This window comes from Gallinula chloropus (assembly GCF_964237585.1).
Source record: "Gallinula chloropus genome assembly, chromosome: 10".
Classification (NCBI taxonomy): domain Eukaryota; kingdom Metazoa; phylum Chordata; class Aves; order Gruiformes; family Rallidae; genus Gallinula; species Gallinula chloropus.
The window spans coordinates 15,021,707-15,044,145 of record NC_140095.1 but is presented as its reverse complement, the minus strand read 5'-3'; the positions used below and the strand labels follow the sequence as shown (position 1 = coordinate 15,044,145).

General features: G+C 52.2%; 1 protein-coding gene across 1 annotated transcript in view; it reads right to left on the bottom strand.

Annotated features, from left to right (window-relative positions):
* The window catches only part of LARP1 (La ribonucleoprotein 1, translational regulator), a 46,351-nt gene extending 26,013 nt beyond the window's left edge, over positions 1 to 20,338 (bottom strand). The window contains exons 1-2 of the mRNA XM_084268858.1: positions 20,127 to 20,338; positions 3,986 to 4,012 (exon numbers count right to left, since the gene is read on the bottom strand). The gene's annotated coding sequence lies outside the window, so the exon portion shown is untranslated. The remainder of the gene's footprint in view (positions 1 to 3,985; positions 4,013 to 20,126) is intronic.
* Positions 20,339 to 22,439: the final 2,101 nt, after the last annotated feature.

The following is a 22,439-nucleotide window of genomic DNA, read 5'->3' as shown; positions in this document are numbered from 1 at the left end:
AAAGCCAGGGAGAAATGCAGCCCCATCAGTCAGGGTGGGGGGAAAGCAACGGCGATTTGGTGGTAGGACTAGGTGCAATCAACACTCCCAGGAATTCAGAGAGGCCAGACCCAGGTCACCCACTGAGCAGAGCTTATCCAGAAACAAGCTGAATCCTACAGACCCCTGCCCACTGTGTTAAACCAAGCACAGGTATGGGGGCTTCTTCCCATTGGCAAATCCAGAGCATTAAAACTGTAACCCCAAGGCAGCAGCCAAATACCCCTGTGACTGGTGAGAGCAGGCAGAAAGGCTCCTTTTCTGCTACTGAAGGATTACTGTACTTCAACCAAGCTGCCTCTAAGGCATGCTCTCCAAGCAGAAGATACATCATCTTCACTCATGCCCCCACCATAAGCCAATGGCACTGACATTCAAGATTTTCTTTCTTAACTTTGATATATCAAATACTGCTAAGTTCCTTCCTGGATGCACAGCCACAGGGATCCTGCTGCACAAATCACACTCTCCCATCCACTGCTTCAGATGGTAGTGAAACACAAAAAAAAAAGGAGTAAGACTACATAAAAGAGTAAGACTACATAATATGAATGAGTCTTCCTAAATTAATTTGGAACAACCAGCTAAAAGAAAAATTAATTATGAAGAAATAAGCAAGTTCAATGCAGCACTTTTTCCCTAAAAAAGTACCCTTTTTTCCTTATAAAGGATTAAAACCCACTTCCTTGAAGCGACAGCATCACCTGCATCTCTTTATGAAGAGCTTCACAGCACTCAATTCAAAGTGGCATTTATAACTCTCAGCCACTGATGACAATTATCCAAAGTGATCATCTCAGGGTACAGCAAAAGAATTTAAAAAAAAAAGTAAAAATCATCAGGAGTAGGAAGACCAAGGCAGAGCATCACTTGCTACTGCTGTGCTAACACCAGCACGTCCACAACTGCACCATGCAGCCAGCTCTGGTCTCTACATTTCAACAAGGGCACAGCAGATGCACAGAAAAAAGCAATTAAGTTGCCCAGAGGCAGCCCCATAAGAGGCAAGAGTATTAAAGGCTGAGAGGGCTGGCTGTGGTGTACCATGCCAGGAGGTTACCTCCTCATCAACCGCAACAGGAAAGCCTACAAAGCTCATAGGAGATGTATTTAAAGAAAACAAACGCATTTCCTTAGCATGCAGCAAGCTTCACCATCCCATGCAACAACTCCTGGGACAGGGACAGCCTCAGCAGCCTTGCAGAGGGGCTAGGTGTCCACAGAGGTCTGGGTGGAGTCATGTCTTCATAGCCTTCCTCTAACAGCAGAGGTCTGGCTCTCTGCTCTGCCACCGCACTGCTAAACCCAGTACTGCATCTCTCAAGGGTGTTAAAGTCTCTCAGCCTTCCACCTGAACTCCAGATCACGAGGTCTGAAGTAGCTTCTTCTGAAAAGCACCCTACAGCTGCCAAATCCTGGGTGTGGGAGAGGACCGAGGAACTGCTGTGCTAGACAGAAGGCAAGTCAGTCACCTCTCTCTGAGAACAGCTTTATTTCCAAACGCTGTTAGGTAACTGGGACGCAAACACTGCTGCCCTTCCACCTCCACAGCGCTTGCATGTGACACCAGGCTGAGGGCAGAACACCTCCAGCATCCACTCAGTAACAAGCAGGAACATGCTCTGGGGCATGCTGCAGCTGCTCTGCCTACAAAATGGCTGATTTTTGGCACAGGCTCCCCACCTTTGCAAGTCCCAACTCTCAACTCTGCATCCCCCATCACTACACTAACCAATTCCTTGGGCAGAGCAGCAAACTTCTCACCCAAAGGGGAAACCAGCCACACAGACCCACCTGGCCTCACAAGATTAACATTTTTTTTTTTAAAAAAAAAAGGGCAAGTCCTGGTGAGCTGCAGTAACAGACCTGAGCAAATGAACTCGTTCAACCACCTAAGCAATGCAAGGGAGGTGAGGGAGTCAAACCCAACTGATACTAGGAGCAGGAGTGCTCCAGGCGAGCCTGCTCCCCCTGCCAGCAGTGCCACCCTGCCTTCACTTGCCCCGCTCACACTTCACCCTGTTTGGAGACACGAGGGCTCCCAGATAAACCCAGTACACAGGAAGAAAAAGCACAGCACTGGCACTGCCTTCTGAAGAAGCAGCAAGTCCTTTCTCCTGCCTACCATTATGAGGCACCCTGTTTAAGCTTTTATTTATCTCCTCAAAAATATAACATGGTAAAAAACCCCAAGCTCTCCAGCACTACTGACACACAACGTGCACTCACTGAAACGCTATCATCTGCTGCAGATACACACTCATGCCCCACCCTGGAGGCAGCTGTGAAGGTCCCCCACCAGCTGCAAAGCAGAGGATAGAGTTGTGCCAACCAAAGGACCTCTATGAGGTCCTGTGCCTGCAGCACAGGCACACAAAACCCAACACAGGTACACAGATCTTAGATCTGCAGGGTAGAGAAAAGCCTCTTGGGAAGTTGACACATGGGAATATACATTTGCTCCTTCAAAACCAGTCTTAATTTTTCAGTCACATCCTGAAAGCAAGAAAGCCACAAAAACCTTACAAATGGGTGGGGTTACTACATGGGTTACTTCTCCCACACCTATAGAGGCATCTTCTGCAATGCTCCACTGGATTTAGTTATATACCACAGCCTTATCAGCTAGCTAAAGCTCTGGAAACTTACATACACACAACTTTCAGTCATCTGTTCTGTTCATGAAGTTGAATTACACTGTCTCTAATGTCACACCAGACCACTCAAAACCAGTGAGTTAATTTTGCTGAAATCAGCTTTAAGGAGCCGATTTCCATACTTCCAAATCCTGGCCACACAATGCCTCCACAATCAGCAGCCATTTTTCCTCACACTACTACATGAGCTGGGGAAATGTGACCCCATGCAAAGACAACGATGCAGGTAGGAGGTGGACAGTGACATGCCCGACGTTGCACAAGGCCAAGCCAGGCACTGACCCCCACTCCCAATGTCATTACCTCAGGACAGCTCCATGAGGCACTACAGCTCTGAAATAACAGGGTCTTACTGACTGGACTTGGTATCACTGGGTAAAACATAAACCTTTCCTTCAGTCTTGGAATGTCAACAACATCAACCTGGATGAAAAGCTCCTGGCAGTTTAGGAAAGACAAGAATTGAGATCATCAACTGAGATCACCTGCTTTCAAAAACCTACATCCCCTTTCTGATTTGGGACCCCAAGCTAGATAAGCCCCCCTCCCTCTCAAGGTTCTCAAAGAGCCCGATCCTTTCTGCAGGGCCCCTCCTGGCAAGGCTGCACACACACCTGGGGCCAGGGAGTTTTCATTGGTTTTGCACTGATTGCAACGCTCTGTGTATCTTGGCTGCCGTTACCTGCCATACCCAGCAGCAACACACAGACTGAACAGGCTGAGGAGGACGTCCACATCTTTCCAAAGTACTGCAAATTCAAATATACTTCTCCATGTCCAGGGACACATCCAGCTGTACATATCTAGCATACAGGCGAATAGTAGCCATTACAAGTTACCTTTACATCTTGAGATGTCAGCGTTTTCAGTTACATGTGATGATCAAGACCTACAAGTCCTCAAACTCCTTCACCCCAGACACCCAGATCTGCCATGGGAGGAAAGTTAACCTTCCAGCAGTTGCAGTCATCACTACATGAAAGCATAAAATGTCACTGCCATACAGGAACAGTGGAATATTAGAGAGGCCTTTATTGTTTGGGGTTGTTTTTTTTTAAAGGAAGATTTTTTTGTTTGGGCTTTTTGGGTGTTTTGGTTGTAGCTTTATCTCTTTGCTTCGCTTTTTTTTTTTTTTGGTGTTTTGAAGGTTTTTAGATTAACATCTATTGCATATCCCTGTACATATCCCTGTGCTGGTCTAAATTTGGTCAGCGTGGACTCTGTAGAAAGAGAAGTGCACTGCATGGGAAGGGGAGGTTTGAAGAACTCCATTGTTAATTAATACATACCAGACTGGCCGTCGGTTGGAAATATATCTGCAAAAGAAAAAAAAAAAGAAAAAATTAATATTAGCTGCAGCTGGAGTGCGAATCACATTTAAAAGGTCCCTCCTCTCTTGATTTGTTTGCTTTAGCTAAACAGAGGAAGTATTTTCTTAGTATCCCAAGTTAAACATCAATCCAGTTTGGAACCCACCTCAATTCAACCACTTGTTGTGAGACAGATTTTGAAGGAGACTGTTTACCTGATTGTACTGCTCTCATAAATAACCTTCTATATTGGCTTCTAACAGACAGTGTCTAACAGACAGCAGCGAGGAATACAGTGTACATCATGAGATGTACAAAGGTCCACACAACAAGCTCGTGAGTGGCACCCCCAAGCTGCCCCTGGCCAGCATTATCAGATGGAAGCCTGCACTGAGAACATCTAACATGGTGACTGCTCAGGCAGCAGCCAAAGCAAAAAGCAGAACAAGCTTTTCCCCCCAACGGCTCTTGGTTTTCACAACTAGAAGGGGCACTGATCTGTGCCTGGCTCCAACGCTGCACTTATACCAGGGAACAGGCACCCATCAGCCAACGGGCACCCGGTGCCTTGGCACATCATGCATCACCCCAGGGAACGCCTTCACCTTCCCGTCTCAGGTGGCTCTGCCAGCAAGCACAGCCTATTGCACAGCGCTGCTGGAGTTTCAGATCACAAAACAGATTACTCAACTTTTCCAACCCCGAGCTCTTTCCAGTTAGAGGTACAGGTCCTCCTCCTGATGGGCCCGATTTGTTGCTAGGAGGAAGATGTTCACTGAACAAACTGGGAAGGATCAGATGAAGTATTTGTGCTGTTGAGGAGCACACAGGATAGCATGTGTAGAGAATGCCCCAAGGAGCTGTGGAAACAGTGTACTGCTCTTTCAAAAGTGATGTTTTCTTCAAGAAACTCGTAAGACGGGGAAGGGAAGCTGCCAGCAAGCCAAGGTCCTCCTAGGACAGGGGCAGGACCCTGGCTCCTGCTTATCAGCTGCCCAAAACACACATTCAGCTGAAAAGTCACAAGAGTTGCAGCAAGGACTACCCCTTGGACAGGGCAATGCTCTCTGGCCCGGGCTCAACCAATGCAGAAACAGCAAAAACACGCCTCTATCAAAGAGCTCCTATTTATCTACCTTTGACAACACGCTGTCTTCGAGGCATCCTCAGGCAGGGATGCTTTCATCCCACGTACAAGCAACAGAAGGAAAAAAAATGACAAATAGAAAATCCCTCAGACATCACACAGAGTTACAGGCTGTGGTTATACTGAAGGTACCACCTCAGGGAAAACCCAACATCCAGAAAATCCTCCAAGCACCAACCAGTCTGAATCCTCCACAAACTGAATGCTCTACTGCGACCCTCCACCAGCACATCACCCAGGTGCATCCAAACATCTTGTAGTTCCGTGATGGTTGCCAACACCACCAGACTCCTACAACAGTGAGTAGAAACACCCTGTACTTGATCTAACAGGTCCCAAACAAGAACCAATTTCTGCACTTCCTTACTCGGGCAACTCCCAGACAACTTCCCTGCAGAGGAACAAGGCAGAAGCCCTGATTAATGTGATTAATAGCTGTAATGGCTATTACAAAAACCCCACTTTTCTTACATTATTATTTTTTATTATTAAAGGCTGAGAAAAGGAATGTCTTTGTGCCAGCCAAGTACAGGCCTTGGCAACCACTCCCCTTGGTATGTGCCGCCAGATACAGTTCTCTGGTTTGCATTCCTACTAGGCTGTCCAACCACCTCTTCATCAACAGCCTGACCAGCCACCTGCCCAACCAGCCATCCACAAGTGGTCCAGGCTACCCTCTTCTAGAAACCATAACCACCATCAAATCAGGTACTAACTCCAAGGGACCCCTCAGGGACATCTCCTATCAGTCATGCCATCAACGCAACTCCAAGCTTGCATTCCCTCAAGGTCTCTGCTCAGCTCACTGCTACATCCCCCACTGTCCTGTCCAGCTCTAGGCATGTGTCTGAAGGCTCACCTGGCTTCTCTTGGGCTTAGCCACAACAGCTTGATAGCAGATTTACTAGAAATGCAGAGGAAACTCCTCGGTTGCTTAGGTCAGGAAGAAAGCAAGGACCACACACGAAAGCCAGCCTGCAGTTCATGCAGACTTGACTCCAAGCTCTCCAGAGAAGAGACCCAGAATGCTCAGTTTGTGGGCAGCTTTATCCACTGCCAAGAACAAGCACATGGCAATGAGTCTGCAGAACTTGGCTCTTCTGAAAAACAGGGTTGCTGTGAGGACAGGTACGCACCAGGGCTGGCCAGGGACTGCCAGACACAACGACCCTTTGGGACACCATCTTCCTTTGCAAGAACAAGTGACTAGATTAGAAATTAGCCTGCCAATTAAGGGCAGCACCTGAGGTGCCCAGGAGAAGGCTAAATCAGGCAGTGCTTTCTTTTCCCAAGAAAGCCATAGTGGGGAAAGAGGTAGAAACACATGTGGCTGGCGGGGCAAAGATAAACTGGTGGGACTGCTCATCAAGGGGCCCACCTAGTACGCTGCAGGATTGAAGCTGCCTGTCCAGGTCAGCTCCCTTCCCAGGTCAGCTCCCTTCCCAGCGATCCCAAGGTTTAAAAAACCCAAACCAAACATGAAGGACCTATGCACAGACACCAGGCTGGGATTTTGCTCAAGCAAAGTCCCAACACAAGAAGCCAAAGCCAGCAAACCATCCCCACTGATTCCTCCTCTACCACACGCACCACTGTGCTTACCCCCAAGGCACCCCGATCCCCAGTATCCCGATTCAGGACAGATGCTGCAGAGGATGATACTCTGCAGCTCTCCACCATCTGACCAGCTACCTGTGCTGCAGCAGGCATTCCTCATGTGCGAGCCAGGCAGCTCTGCCCCTGCCTGCGCCACACCTCCCAGCCAAATCCAGCCTGTCCCATGGGCCTACACACAACAGGCCCCAGGCAGCCAAGTGGGAAGGAACAAGAAGTAACAGTATCGCGATGCAAGCAAGGAAGACCCAGGAAATTTAGGCCCTCTGGTCTCATGTTTCCTTCCTCTTCTTGCACAGAGACACTTTGTTTTTCTGCATGAACCCAAAACCTGGAAAAATTGGCATCTGAACAGAGGGATTATCATCACCACAGGCACCAGCCATCTCTTTGTTGTAGCACCAGCCTCTGCCCAGCCTGGTATTTCCCAAGCTCTGTACAGCCCTACACAGCTCCGTACATTATCCACACAGCCTGCAACTCAGAGGAAACCACTTTCTGTGAATCTCTCTGTCATCAGCAAACAAGGATGGAGGAAGAAGCAAGCAGGAGGTCAAGTGTGTGTGCCAGAGCTGGCAGGATGTCGGGACAGGCACGAAGCATCCCTTTCAGGACTGTCACGTGAGGGTGCAGACATGGCAGAGGTGCTTGCTCTCCACACCAATACCCAGGAGACATAATTAAATTGAGGGCAGTTGTCCTCGTTTTAGGTGGCATTGGGGGTGGGTGCCAAATCCCAAGTTTTGCCTGGTGGTATTTTTAAACACAGGAGAAGATAGTATGCTAAAATGGGGCATTTAAAGAGAAAAGCTGATGCTGAACCACACACATAGCCCCTCCCCAGGGGCTATCTGGCCAGCACTGCTATTCAGGTATCTGGGACAGGTCCAGGAAGCCTACCCCAGTTACAAGCCTGTATCGCCCCTCCACTGCTACTCTGATCACTGCGGAAGCCCACTGCTAACTGGGCTCTGCCACCAGCTGTACTTCAGTGCCAAATCTGAACACCCTCACAGCAAACCTGTCTTCTCCCTGCTCAGGAGCTATGGCCAAGAAGTGGCCTCCATCACCTGCTCCCCGTCCCCAGCCCTCCTGCCACCAGTGCCCCTCTTCCGTCACAGACGCTGCTTCTTCCCAGCAGGGCCCAGGATACAGCAGCTGAACAGCAGCTCAATTAGCCCTGATGCAAGAGAAATGCTGACTCGTTATTACAGCAACCCACAGCCGTAACTGCCAAGAGGGGCAGCACGGCCGCAGGCTCAGCACCAGCAAGAGCCAGCTCCCCACAACCCATCGCCCTCCACTGCCATCACCCCTCTGCTCTCCAAACCAGGGGAAAAGACATCCTCAGTGCACTGTGGATGTCACCTGCCTGTCACCAAAGCACAGATTAGCACCACTGCATCAGTGTGCCAAGCAAGGGCCACTCCTCTGCACACACGGGTACAAGCACACACGATGGCAGGTCCAGCAGGACACAGGGTCCATCCACACTGCCACTGCTACAGGAAGACACCAGCTGATTGGGTCTGGCTTTCAACACATGAAGTTGTAACTCAATTATCTTCTACATTTTGCAGACAAAAAGACTCGGGTGTCAGCAAACAAATGACCTCTCCAAGGTCACATGGGGACTTGGCAGCTGATACTCGAGCAGAACTCGGTCACCAAGGCTTGAAAGCTGCAGGGCTGCACTGGCTGCCCTGGAGGGAGATGGGGAAGGGAAATGCTGGTGGACAGCAGGATTTCTGGGGGTCTCTCCTAACCTGACCCACCACCCAACAAGGACGATTCAGTTCTGCTTCTCTGGCTACAACAGCAGCCCTCCCAGTGCAAACAGCTCAGGCAAGGAAAAGGTCCAAGTTACACAGTCCAGCATCTGCTGCCAAGAGACCAGCTCTGCTCAAATCTCTTCCGCTCCCGTGAGAGGCCAGGGCAGTACCTGCACCAGTTCCTGACAGAGTTACAGGCCTCTTCAAAGCAACACTTAACGGAGCAGACCTCACCCCCTTCTAGGAAAAAGTAGTAAAGCAAGAAACTCCAAACCCAAAGATTAACATAGCCAATTACATCCCTCACAAAAGCTTGCTTGCTTCCTGCTCCCCTCCTTTATTACCTGCCAAGCAGGCTCAGGGAGGGTCCAGCTCTCAGGCACCCAGATCTTCTCAACACTCCCCAACTGCCAGGTCCATGCAAACACCTCTCACACATCTGAGCAACACTCAGCTACTGTAATAAGAAGTATCTTCATCCCCTCAAAGCTTGAGACTGGTAAAAGATCCAAGCCAGTTGGAGCAACCCTAACCTAAGACACCCTAAGTTCTGTGCAAGAAAAAGATAAAAAGCTACAGTAGATTTTATCAGCTCCCAAATCACCTTCTCTGCAAGGGTATCCAGACCAATGGATGCTGGTAAGCAGTCTCCTGCTCTCTATTCCAGAGGAGCGGCTTGATTCCTTCTCAGACAACCCCATCACCTACGTTAAGAGGCTGAAAAGCTACAGCCAATGTAAGCTCTAGCATTGATTTCCCACAAGCCACATGGAAACAAACGCTTGAAATAGATTTTTGGTGTATAAATGACTGTGGTTTCAGTGAAGCACAGCTGGGGTGCCTCTCTAACTTCATGGGCTTGAAAAGATTTCCAGCATCACCGAGCTGCAAGAGGAACACCCCTGGAAAAGATCACCTACTCCAAAACCAAAGCATTATCTGTCTGAGATAGCTCCCTAGGTTTAACTTCACACCACACACCAAGCTAAATCTGTACCTTAATGCTGATGTTCAGTCTCTTCCGGACAGAAGGGGAGCAGAGCTGACCACGCAGGGCTGCGACTCTGGCTGAACAGTCACCAACGGGACCAGAACTGTGCCCAGCAACAGGACCTTTCCAAGATCTGCCTGGAAGGGAGTTCGGGTTTCTTCTCCAAGCACCAGAGATGCCAAAAGGGTGCAGGGGAATGCATCTGGTCAGTCTGACCAGAAAAGAAATGAGAGTTCTCCAAACAGACAGCACCGTGAATCCAACACTCACACACGCACAGGCACACAAGGAATAACTGTAAGGTCACGGCTGTTTTTTCTCCCATCCACTTATCAGTGCTTGCACTGGAGAGAACAAACACTGGGTGTTCTCTCCCATTAACCCCTTCTTCCCTCATCGCTGAAATGGACAAGCAGCAAAGTGTCACTACTCCAACCACAAGCCCCAACTCCTATTTACGCAGCCAATGATAAGCCACAGAGAAAGTACATGGCACCCTAAAGGTGCCCGATTACTGTTCCCACCAAGCAGCTGGTGACCCAGCTCTCTGCTTCACATCCTTTAATCACTGGTAAGCCTGAAATGACACTGCAGGGAGTCTCTGGCCTTCCAGGACACCAACCCTACACTGAGCCTGAGCCCAACCACCACAGTCATCCTGCCCAAACTGTTCCTTAAGCTACTTGGGTTATTGAACAGGCAGTAAAGACTTCAGGCACAGCAAAGCAAAATTAACATGTCTTAAAGACTCCCATTGAAACGCAGGAACTGCTCTGGTGTGGCCCAGAAGCAAACTGGATCCCACTGCAAAAACCAACACAGGACAGAGCTTCCCTCTGACAGGGTGACTGCACACTTCTCTGCATGTACATTAAGTGAGCAAAACAGATCCTTCTAGACAGAAGAATCCACTACATCAGCCAGAAACTCAGCCTCTCCACAAAAGAGGATCCTCCCCCAACTCCTCAAAGTCCCCCATAAAATTAGGCAGGGATGCCATAAATCCCTGTGAAAACCCTAGGAAACTGAAAATTGCAAGGCTCTTTCCACCTTAGGGCTACAGGCAGAGGGCCAAGCAGGGGGTCTGTAGGATACACGAGGCAGCACAGTGAAGACAACATAATTAAATCTCTTAACTGATTTAGAAATCATCAAACTCACAGCCTGAGATGCTCCCCACCTCCAGTCCAGGCTATCTGGTTGGTTTTAATCAAACACACAACTTTTCCAATCACCCTCCAAACTCCATCCTTGCTTGGTTCCACTTCTCTGCTGTTAATTAGATCAACTAGATTTCAGCTCCATCTGAAGTTTAAGAGGGTTGTCTGCCTGAAATCTGCCACGTCATCTTCACAGTTGTACTTACAGGTTTAATTTTACTTTTTAAAAACATGGGTCACTTACAGTAAACTCCTCCCTGCAAAGCATGCAAATGTCACCGATTTAAAAAAAAGGGGCAGAGGGAAGCTAGAAGAGTGCACCTGAGATTGGGAATCCAGAAGACACCAGTTCCCCTTCATTCAGCTCTGTATAAGACCCTCTGCAGTGGCAGAGGATTTCTGAGCACTCAGAAGATGCATTAGATCATATTAGGTATTCCCCTGAGCTCTCAAGGTTTAGCTGGGAGTTGGGAAGTGAAATTTAATATGATTACAGACAGTGTAGTCTCATGCTTTGTCATCTGAGCACATGGTAGAGACACCTCTGTGATTTGCTTTTCTGTTCTGTGGGGTGGGATCCTGTACACAAATATCCTATCACTTCTGTTTCAGTCAGAGTGAAACAGAAACCTCCAGCAACATTTTTGGGATGTGCATCTCCCCATTTCAGTATCTGCTGCTGTGGTCACATAATTTATCAGCATCATGCACGCTGGTGTCACTCTTCACACTTAACTCTTTGCTCTGGTTTTCCCTTTACTTGGCCCCTTGCACAGCCTCGTAGCAGCCAACACAAGCTCATCTGGAGGTCCACAGGTGGAGCAAAGTGCTTTGGTCACTCCTTCACGTATCTCTTTTTGTGCTGGATGAGGCATTGCTATTTGTAATTACCATCAAGTCTTCATTTTCCATATGCTTGTTCTGCAAGGCCAAGAGAGCAGCCGTAAACAGGCATTGTTGCTGTGCTGACTTTGTGATTATCTGAAAGGGCTACAGTGAAATTAGAAAGTTACTGTGGTGAGAATCCTTGGTCTCTTGCAAGAGTAAACTCAGTGTTTCTTTTGCAGCATAGAGCGCAAAAAAAAGGGAGTATCTGACCTTGGAGAATCTGAAGAAATTAATTTCCTGTAGTTTGAAGTGAAATGAATGTTGGCTTATCAAGTATGTGAGTGATGATTATTAACCATATGTTCTCACTACTTCGTTCCATCAATGGCTTCATCATCTGGAAGTGTGCAAACCAGATACCCTGGTAACTAACATTTGGTAAATTAATAGTCACTCATTTGCATCAATGACCAGAAGCTTTCAAAAGCACACTTATGTAAAAAATAAACAAACAAAAGAACCCCCACCAAACCCCAAACCAACCCAGAGTGAATTCAGTGTGATTGCTGAATCTGCATTACAAATAAACTGTTTAGAGAGTAAGTACCGAGCAGCCAACCCACCTTCTGGGAGCACCTCCCAGTTCCCAGGCAGGTAAGACACCTATCTCCCCACACACATTTTCCCTTACTTTCCCATCAACAAAACCCCAACCTTTCCTCATTTTTGTGGCTTTTCCCATTTCATACTTGTTTCCCCACATATTTGGTCAGGAAAAACTCACCTCTCTCTTCTCAGTGTTTCAGACTTTTTAAAACCCAACTTTATCTAGCCCTGAAAACCCTCTGTTCTCTCCACACACGCATCCGACAGGCGAGTCAAAAAACCCCAATGACTACCAGGAAAGGAGGGGAGATAATCAGCCCCCTGCACCCTCCCTGTTGCCGGCGGATCCCTTCCAGCGCAGCCATGCCCTGCAGACTGCAGAGTCACTCTGCAGGAGCGCAGCACACGCTGCTGTTCAGCTGGAAAAACATGCTCAGCTGAGCGCTCGGGTCGGACTCTTGCTTCCTCCCACCGCCCCCGAGCCTCCGGGCCTGCACCCCCATACCTGGGTCAGGAAGAGCAGAGCAGCGCTGGGGTCCCACACGCGTGCTGAGCCCCCCCAGGCTCAGGCACAGCCCCTCTGGCTGCACCGGCACCCAGAGGGAAGGACACACAGCGAGGTTCCATCCCCCGCCCAGCTTTCCAATCACGGTTTGACTCGTGTGTCAAGGACACGTGAGGTTCACAAGCCCCATCCGAGCCCCCATTTCTCACCAGCGCCTCCCCGGCACTCACCCTCACCAAGGGATCTCTGCGGGGCCTGCCAAAGACCAAACAAGTCACACTGCAGAGCACCAGAGACACTCCTCCTCCAAGACCCACCTCAAGGCACAGAGGTGCCTCTCCCAGGCCCCATCTGAAGCCAGGGCCACCTTAGGGAGCCGGGCAGGAGAGAAGAGAGGCACCCGCAGGCATGTCGCCAGGTCACAGGCCAGCTCTGCCTGCTAAAGCAGCAGGTTGCAGACCTGTTTCCAGCCACTTCAAGGGGTGCCCAGCAGGAAGCCAACACGCTTCCCCAGGAGCACAGGTCGGGGCAAGCTGCGCCCAACAGCACGTTGTACGCACCACGCACGCTCTGGAGGGAACTGCAGTGCCACTTTACAGATCAAGTGAGCAAAGGGCGCCTTGTGTCACCTCGGAGTGCTACCAGAGCAAGCGGCACTGCAAACCTCAGTCACACCAACAGCCGCCTCCACTGCCCGTTTGAAAAGCAGAGGCTTCTACCCCACCCGTTGCGCCAGAGCATCCCATACATCCAGGGCCACCAGCGTCCTCTCCCACGCGCGTCAGCCCCAAGCCACCCGCAACAGAGATCTGTACCAACCCTTCCAACCTGTGACCATGTAAAGCAACAACATGACTCAAACCAAAAACAAAAAAAATTCCAACCACCACAGGGCACTGAAGGCAGCTGCCTGCTGCACCTTCCTGTACAGCACTGCAACACGCAGAAGTGTCGAGGCAAGCTGCTGCTCCTCAGCCAGCTTTGCTTCAGAAGGACACTGAAGGTAAACCACTGACAAAGCAGGTATTAGATGGGCCAGTTCACAACCCTTCCTCCCTCTCCTTGTGTGTCACAACAAAGTATGCCCCTGCAAGCATCACTTTAATGCTGCAGGAAGAGCTCTTGGTCCTGGCCAGATCCATAGTGACTGTCACAGAGAAGCTGTGCAATACCACACAGCAGAGCTCCAACACACCATGCACGATCTCCTCAGGAACGGCAATCCCCCCCCCAGCCTGCCCACAGAAGCCCCCCAAAGCATAGCACAAACCCGTACTCTGATAGAGGAAAGTGCAGTTAGGAGGATCTTCTGGGAACCTGCAATTACAGGATGAGCCTCTGTTTAGAAACATGTTGACACTTGACCACCATTTCCACAACCCTTCCCAAAACAAATGCCTATCTTGCACAGGGTTGGAATTGCCATCAGCAAACCTATTTTCACCAAATGCCTCATGCCAGATTTTACTCTGCAGCTGCGGGACCTTCACACGCACACTCACCTCTCTGGCTCAGCCCAGCAATCTGGACCGACCCTGACCTGGGAGTCTCCTCACAAAGAAGTCTGACAACTGATTTAATCGAGGCCAAATGCGGTTCTTATTTGTTCGGAACACAAATTATTTTTGCCTAAATACACAAGCAGTTGCTTTAAATTTTCACAGCACCGTGTTAATTTCTTCAAAGCTTTTCTTTCTACCTCTCCTCTGACCTGCCAAGTCATGCAGCTGTATCATTTGGTACTAGGTCTCCAGATTAGCCAGTTATTTCAATACAAGGAGAAAAGGAAGAAAAAAAGTCTCCCAACTCCACTCAGATCACAAACAAGGACCTGGAGTTGCAGAATGAGTTTGTAACTAGAACCTGATCCCAAGCAAAGAAAGGGACAAATGCGGAGTGACCACACATCCACAGAGTGCCCAGAGCACTCAAATACTTCAGGAAACGACTTCTCACCCATGAAGAACTCCACTTAGATGGCATGACCACCAACATTACCACCCCGTATCACCAGGTTGCAGCACCTCTTTCCCTGAGCTCTCTGTGTGCACAGAGGCAAGGGATTTGACAGAGCCAGCAGTGTGGAGCCTTAAGTCCCTGGTAGGAAGTCAGCAAAGGTTCTGATGCCAAAGCGAGCAGAGGATAACTAACATTTTGAAGGTGGTAAGGTACATGCGTACCATGGCTGGGAATGAAAAAAGCTCACCACTCCCAACCAGACTGACGGTAAGAGCAGTACAAAAAGCCCTCCCTGCTCCACTGTTATCTGCCATATCCACAGCAAGGCCACCAGACCTCTGCTACTGAGATGGGAGCATTGCTCCTCTGAGAGGTGCATCACCATCCTCTGGAAGTATTCAAGTGTATTCATTAAGACCTTGTTGTTTTTAAGCCCTTACCATTTGCAGCTGTAGTAACTGTAACAATTAAAACATTCGACCTGCTCTAGACAGCACAGCTTTCTACTAAAATGCCCGTTCCTTATTTAGCCAAACAAGTACTACCACTGAGATGGTGTTGGAGATTCATTACAAAGTAGTTTTAAGTATGTGCAGAGCAACCTAATTCTATCCAAGCCGGCATTTGGCATTCCCCTGAGGACAGTTTCATGCTATTCAAGCGCAGCGAAAGGATCAGGTGTCATAATTTGGACGGGAGAGCAGAGCATTGCAGCCCCAGTGCCCCCATTCCCAGCCCTGCTTTTTGCACTTGGGCTGTCTTCACACCTGACCCAAGCCTGTGCTTCCGCCACCCAATCCAGTGATCCCCAGTGCAATCCTGTTGCGAACTCACACGGCACCACAGGCAATAAACAGTTTACAGGAAGAGTCGCGAGGGTACGGACACTGTTGGTGAGACTCCTCCAGCAACACCTTGTGCCTGGCAATCTGGAACTGCAGGTCGCGACAGAAGCAAGAGCTGAAGCCCAGCAACTGGGGCCAGTGAGTCAGCCCTCGGGAGCTGCACCGCATTCCCTGGCCTTCCCGAAACAAACAGTGCAGAACAGGGCAAAGGTCCAGCACAAAGCTGAGGGGCAAAGGTATGCAGGGGAGAGAGAACACTAACCTCCACAGGTTTTTGAGAGAGTGAGTTCCAGTTACCCTCATCCTCCCCAACAAGATGGGAAGAGTTACTCAAACGTGAGTTGTGGGATTAGGGCGAAACAGCATTTCAGAGAGGAAACTTGGGGTGCGGGTAGGACTCCTGCTGCGATAGCAGCTGTGTTGCAACAGCCAGCCAGGACAACTCCACAATTACATGCCACGACAGAGCAAGAGTTGCCCAACACTTTGGAAACAGGCATGTGCAGCACTATGGAGCTAGGCAGGCAGATGTGCATGTCTACTCTGAATGCAAAGAAATGCTAAAGGTAAAACAAGCTTCCCATACACCTTATCTCCTGTACTGGAGGCTGGTTTCAAGGAAAGCCCTATGGGGAGTTAGTCAGTGAGGGGTGAGAAGCTAATGAATCTTCCTCTGCCACCTTCTCAGTACTGGTAGCCAAGCCCAGCTCTGTTCTGGCACAGAGCAACATGCGCTCGCCCTGAACAATAGTCAGTCAACCTCCGGTGCTTGCTGCTGGCAACTAAGGTGTGCCTTCTGGAAAGTACTGCTTATCCGCCCAGCACATGCGCCAAACAGCAAGCAAGAAACTCCACTTGAGAAATAAAAACACCTCCTGCATTTCCACTAGGAAATACACCGCTCTCTCCTCGCTGAGAGTTTGCAGCCAGAAAGAAAAGTGGCATAATAGTGCAGGCAAAACTTGGCAATCGCAGTGCCAGTCATTAAAACCTGGGTGTTTTTACTTCCAAGATGTAAATGGCTTTAAAAATTAAGAAGTGCCAAGTGTCTTGGTGCAATGTTTCTTGAAATAAATCCAGCAGGTTTTCAAAACGGGGTGCTGTTAACACCTGCCTGCACCAATGCTTGCATCAGCACCAGCCCTGGTGCAGGGCACAGCGGAGGAGTACAACGTGTTCTAGAAGGTCGAGCTGTCTTAACTGCAAGCCACACTTCTCCTCTATAGAAGAATTTTAGAAAATAGTTTCAGTTTGGTTTACAGCCAAAAATGCAAAGCTGTTTTTGCCAGAAAATGTTTCCTTCACTGCTGCACACACACACTACCGTCATGCCTTTGCCAGTCTGCTGGCTGCACTTATTTACATGATAAGAAGAGAACGTGTACTAACCAGAGGACAGTCACACAGACCTTGCCACTAAATCATTAGAGTAAAAACAAGGCATCTCTACCAGCTCTGCCAGCATCCCTTGCAAGCAGTAAGCAGTGTCAAGTACTTGCCACCTAGGACAGGACCATGCATTGTCTCAGGATTCAGAGGATTCCCTCTGCTTTCTTGTACCCTGACTCCAAAGCACACACAAATAGAAACGTAACACACATCTTGTCAAGACACCAGTAAACGTTTCTGGTGTGCGACTTCAGCTGAGCCTCAGACTCCACTTAAAGCATCTGCAGTGTCACTGGTGTCTACCTCAGTTTAGTGGTCGCTCCACTTACTGCCATGCTGCTGTGCTTTTGGGAGGAGGGGTTAAGCAGCAAGGAAAAGCTTTGCTTCGACAGTCTTTCTTCCTGCAAAAGCAGAACCTTTGATTCAAACATCCTATTAACAGACCTCACCATCAACCATGAGCACAAAAAAACGTGGCAGGTAGGCAAAACATCAACTTCTGAAGTCAATCCCTCCATCAGCCCCCCAGTGCATCCAGCTTTCCCAGCTACAGCAAGTCAAACAGTTCAAAACAAGCAGAGATGGATTTGTTAAGCTCTTCCCTATCCACATTCCGACACAGGCAGCAGAAACTCAAAGACCTTGAAGGCGGCTCTCTCTTTTCTCTGGGCCAGAGCTCAAAGCCTTTACTTGTATAAGCACTAATTCCAACAGACCATTAGAGAATGGGCGAACACCTAAGGAGCAGGTCTTGTCCATTAAATCTGCTCTATGGGTCTGTAATTAATATAATCATTATAACAAAATCAGGGCTTTCAAAGCCTGTAAAACAAGTCATAGAGGGATCCCTTTATCTTTACAGAGCTGTCCTCACTAGGCTCCTTGGTGTCCTCACCACCTCTGGCAGGATCCAGGCTGGAAACATCCAGTATCACCACCACGTGAGTGCTGCTCTGGGAACACTGCTGGATCGTGAGCAATGGTTTTCTAAGTTCTGCTGAAAACCCAAAAAAACATCCAGCAATGACTTCACAGGCTTTAAAAAAAAAAAGCTCTCAATCTCCTTCAAGCGTACAAAGGAGTCGCTTCCTTCATGCCATCTCCTGGAGGTTACCACAACACAACTCGCCTCAGCAGCACCATCTTTCACACAAACTCACACTCCAGATCTTGTTTTTGGTAAGCATCTCCCCAGAGAAATCCTCCACCCAAAGCAGAGAAGACAGAACCAGGTGCTTGCAAACTCGGTGAGAGGGTAGTTGCAGGAAGGGCTGCCAGGCAAGGTCAGCTGCCAGCCTGCCTCTCGTGAGAGCTCACCAGCCGTGTTTATTTTACACGTTTTCTCTTCTGCTAGCGAACAGGCAGCAAAAGAAACAATTCCCCAAGAGAGCAGAGCCAAGTGGCAGCGTCTGGGGCACTGCAGGAACCACTCACTGCTGCTAAGCGTCCCGAAATGTGCCACTAACCAATTCCATTATTTAAACGCTTTCAGGAATATTGGGACACTTGTGCTGGGCCCAAGAGAAGTCTGAGCGCTGCAGCATTACTCCCCAAGCCTACCATAGGGTGGACATGCTACTGACATACTGTCCCTCAAAAAAAAAAATCATCCCAGGAGGTGCAAGGGGCCCCTGGTTGCGTTGGGCAGACGGCCTCATCTCTGCACACTTTGATGAGTCACCCACCTTTGCGATGGGACTGGTAACGAACATGGAAGCGCCTTAGACACGAGCCTCAAACAGGAACACTCCATCTTGCAGTTTTGCATCTTTTGGTTTATTTCTAGGGACTGTTACCCAAGAAGGCAGTGGGACGGAGCAACAGCTTTCACACAAAGGAGCAATGTGACCGGTTTTGTGTCATACCACAAGAGGCAAACGCAGACAGCAAGGCTGTCCTGGATTCTGTTAAGCTTCACATATGTTGGTGTGTAGACTGACAAACCACCAAACAATGTGAACATGCACTTTTACCTGGCACAATAAACTTCTCCTCTATACTCCCCGTTAAGACGACAGCTTTCCAGGTGGAAATTGCAGAGCTGTCCATCTCCCAAAGATCAATACTTCTGATGAATCATCACATTAGGCAGTAACAGTCCTTGCAAACCAGTAACACGTACAGTAACCGGGAATCTGATGTCATATCGGGCAGTGTGGCTTTTTAGAGTTAACAGCGGCAGGCCGGGAAACTTCAGAGTCTTTCCCAAACAAGACGCTTAGCGAAAAACTTCCACGCTTCCCTCTTAGCGCCGATTCCCTCGAAGCAGGTAGGAGCGATGCCCTCCCGGCAGGAGCAGCACACCCACCCTGACCTCCGAGGAAACGGCGTGCTGCGATCCCAGCTTTTGCTGACGACAGCAGCTGGTTACAAGCACGGTTTGGACAGCGTCACCCCGCCGCACGCCGCCCCGACACGCTCCCTTTTGGGGACACACACACACACACACTCCCCCACCCCGACCAACGCCGCCGCCAGCCTCTATTCGCGGCTGCCAGCGTGCAGGGGCCGCGCCGCGCTTATCCGCCGCAGCCCCCGGCCCCGCCGCCATGAGTCGGCAGAGAAAGGCGGCGCGGCCTGCCCGCCCGGGGGAGCCGCCGCCGCACACGTGGGCAGCGCCAGGCCGCGGCCCGGGGAAGGGCCCCTCCGGGGGGGCGGTGGCGAGGGCCGGGCCGCGCTCCCGGGGGAAGCCGCACGCTGGCGGCGCCCGGGGAAGCGACCACGTTGCCTGCACCGCTGCGCTGCGGCGGAATGCTGGGAGCGGGGGGGGGGGGGGGGGGGAAGAGAGGGGGGGGCAGAGCAGCGGGGCGGGCGCCGCGTGCCCGCCGGCAGGGCCCGGCCGCCGAACGCCTTCGGCCGCCTCGTGCCGCGGCCGAGCGCCTTCGGCCGCCCCGCGCTCGGGCCCGCCGCGGCGATGCCGGGCCTCAGCGCCCCCCACCTCCCTTCCCCGCCCCCCCGCCGCCTCATGGCCGCTGCTCGGGCCGGGCCGCGCTCCCCTCCCCCGCACACGCGCTCCCAGCCTCATGGCCACGACCGGCACCGCCGCTTCCTACTTCCAGCGCGCCCCTCTCTCGCACACGCCATCCCCCCACACACACCCCGCGCCGCGCTCCCCTCACGCCGGCCGCGGCCCGCTCCCCGACAGGCCGCAGGCGCGGCGCCGTCCCCACGCCGTGCCGCATGGCGCGGCCGGCCCGGGCGCGGTCGGCGGCGAGACCGACCCCCCCCCACCACCACCCCTCAGCCGCCACCTTTTCCCCCCACCACCACCAACCTCGCTCCGGCCCCCTCCCTCGGCACCCACCTGGAGGCGACTGCCCGTTCACCGCCGGCGCGGCGGCGGGGGCGTTCTTCGTCCAGGGGTTCACCTTGGGCGGCGGGGCCTCGATGAACTCCCGGCGCCCCGCACCGCCCGCCTCGCCGCCGTCCTCCGCCTCGCCCCCCGCCCTCAGCAGGCTCTCCTTCTCCTGGTTATTGCTCTCCTCCTTCTGCTGCTTGGCGCTGGGCGGCCGCGGCGCCGCGGGACCGCCGTCGGGGCCCATGGGCGACTCGCCCTTCTCCCGGCCGCCGTCCTGCGGCGGCTTCAGCACCAGGGCGCGCTCCTCGGCGGGCAGCAGCGGGGCGCCGGGCAGCAGCGCCTCCACCTGCGTCGCCATCTGCGCGCCCCCGCCCCGCCGGGGAACTCCCCTCGCACGCGGCGCCCCCGAGCCCCGCCGCGTTAACCCGCCCCCCCCCCTGCCGCCGCCGCAATATGGAGACGCGCGGGGACCACGCGACTGCCGCGGGGGCGCGCGCCGGCCCGCCCGCCCGAGCGCGCCGCCGGCGAGGGGAGGGGCGGGGCGCGCCCTCGCGGGCCGGCCGGCGGCGCGCACGTGCCTGATGCAACGCCCGGCCGCGGCGGGGGGGGGGACACGACACAACGGGGACGGGACGGACACGCTTAAAGGGGCCGCAGCGGGCGTGGCGGGGGTACCGGTCTCTTTATCGAACCTCCGCGCTGGGGGGGAAGCTCTGTCGCCCCGGTCCTGCCACCCTTGCTCCGCGTCGGCTTTCCGCTGGGGTCTCAGGGGGGCCCCGGTGCGGAAGGAACGCCCCGGGGAGCCCCCGAGCCGCCGGCGACACGCTGCTGCAGAAACACGGGGGGAGAGGGGCGGGTGTTTGCCGTGAGCCGCCTCCAACCGGATGTGAACCGGGGAGCAACGGCCGCCGCTGGGGGGGCTTGCTGAACGCTTCAGCCCGCGGCCGGGGCATGGGGATGCTCCCGGGTACCCGCGCCCCGGGGATCACGGGCCGGGGCGGATGGTTTCGGCTCCCGTGGAGGCGCGACAAGGGCCTCGGTGCGTGTCCCGGGAAAACCCCTCGTCTGTCCTGAGACCGGCACCACCCGCAGAGGTTAAAACACCGGATTGATCTCCAGCCGCGGGGATCTTGCTCCTTCATCACCCTCACCGGCACCCTCGGTGTTTGTCCCCTACTTCCTCTAACCAGCGAGGCACAGAGCCCAACCCTCGTGTGTACCTCACACAAACACAGACCCCACGAGTTAAACAAGCCTACAAGACCGCTTGCACTGCCAGTGGCACTTAGCACAACCTGCCCAGTTCACAGCTGCTCTCAGTCAGTGCCGGTTTTTAGTCATACCAAGCCTTTCCCGGCCTTTTCTCAGTAACAGCCAGCCCCGCTTCCCTCCAGAAAGGTTCTTCTGGAAGCTCCAGCGTGTCCTGTAGCCCTGGCCAGACGTCTGTGCAGGAGACCTGGCAGTGTGACAAGGCGCTGAGGATGGAGCTCCCCGCCGATGGTGTGTGAAGGATGAAAAACTGATTTCACAGCAGCTGGTAGGAGGAAAGAAGAGGGTGAGAGATGAACATGAGCTGAGCACCCCGTTCAGAAGGGCAATAGCATCAAGGGCCTGGCAGATCTGCAGAGGGGACCTCAGGCTACCCGGGATGCTCTGCTGGGACCATCTTGGCTCCCTGCATCCCTTGGTTCCCAGCCTCTTGGCATGGAGAGCACCTTCCCCCGCTGCAGCCTCGGGGATCGCCAGCGTGCACCACATCCCAAATGCATTTAAGAATCTGGCCAGTGAAATCCCAAAGGGAAGATTTTTTAAGTTGATTTTGACTCTGGAAGAGCCGGCCACTGGCCTGGCTGGCTGGGCTCAATACCCGGAGGGAACACACTGATGCCTGAGTCCCAGGAACACAAGCCACATCCTGCACCCCACACAGCCGTGTTCAGCAGGAGGAGGACACTGTGCTCCTTGCAAGCACAGCTTGGGGGCTGCACAAGTCCCATTGATTCAGGCCACTTTCCCTGCCAGCCAAGCTCGTGCCTAACCAAGCGGGTCCCCAGGCAGGGACCTCAGCCCATGGCTGGTTGAGGCAGGTGGCTGCAGCTGGGGGACATGTGGCCCAGCTGGCATTCCTGCTGCTTGGTCCCTTTGGGACACCGCTCTGCCTGCCACGTGAGTGGGAAGGAGCCTGCGGTGGCTGAGAGCCAAACTGGCTCCAGGGCTGCTAGGCAGGAGGGAGCTGGGCAAGTCTCAGCCTCCACACTCGCTCAGTGGCCGGCCAGGCCAAACCTCGGCAGCGTTTGAAATGTTGGACAATAAATGCAT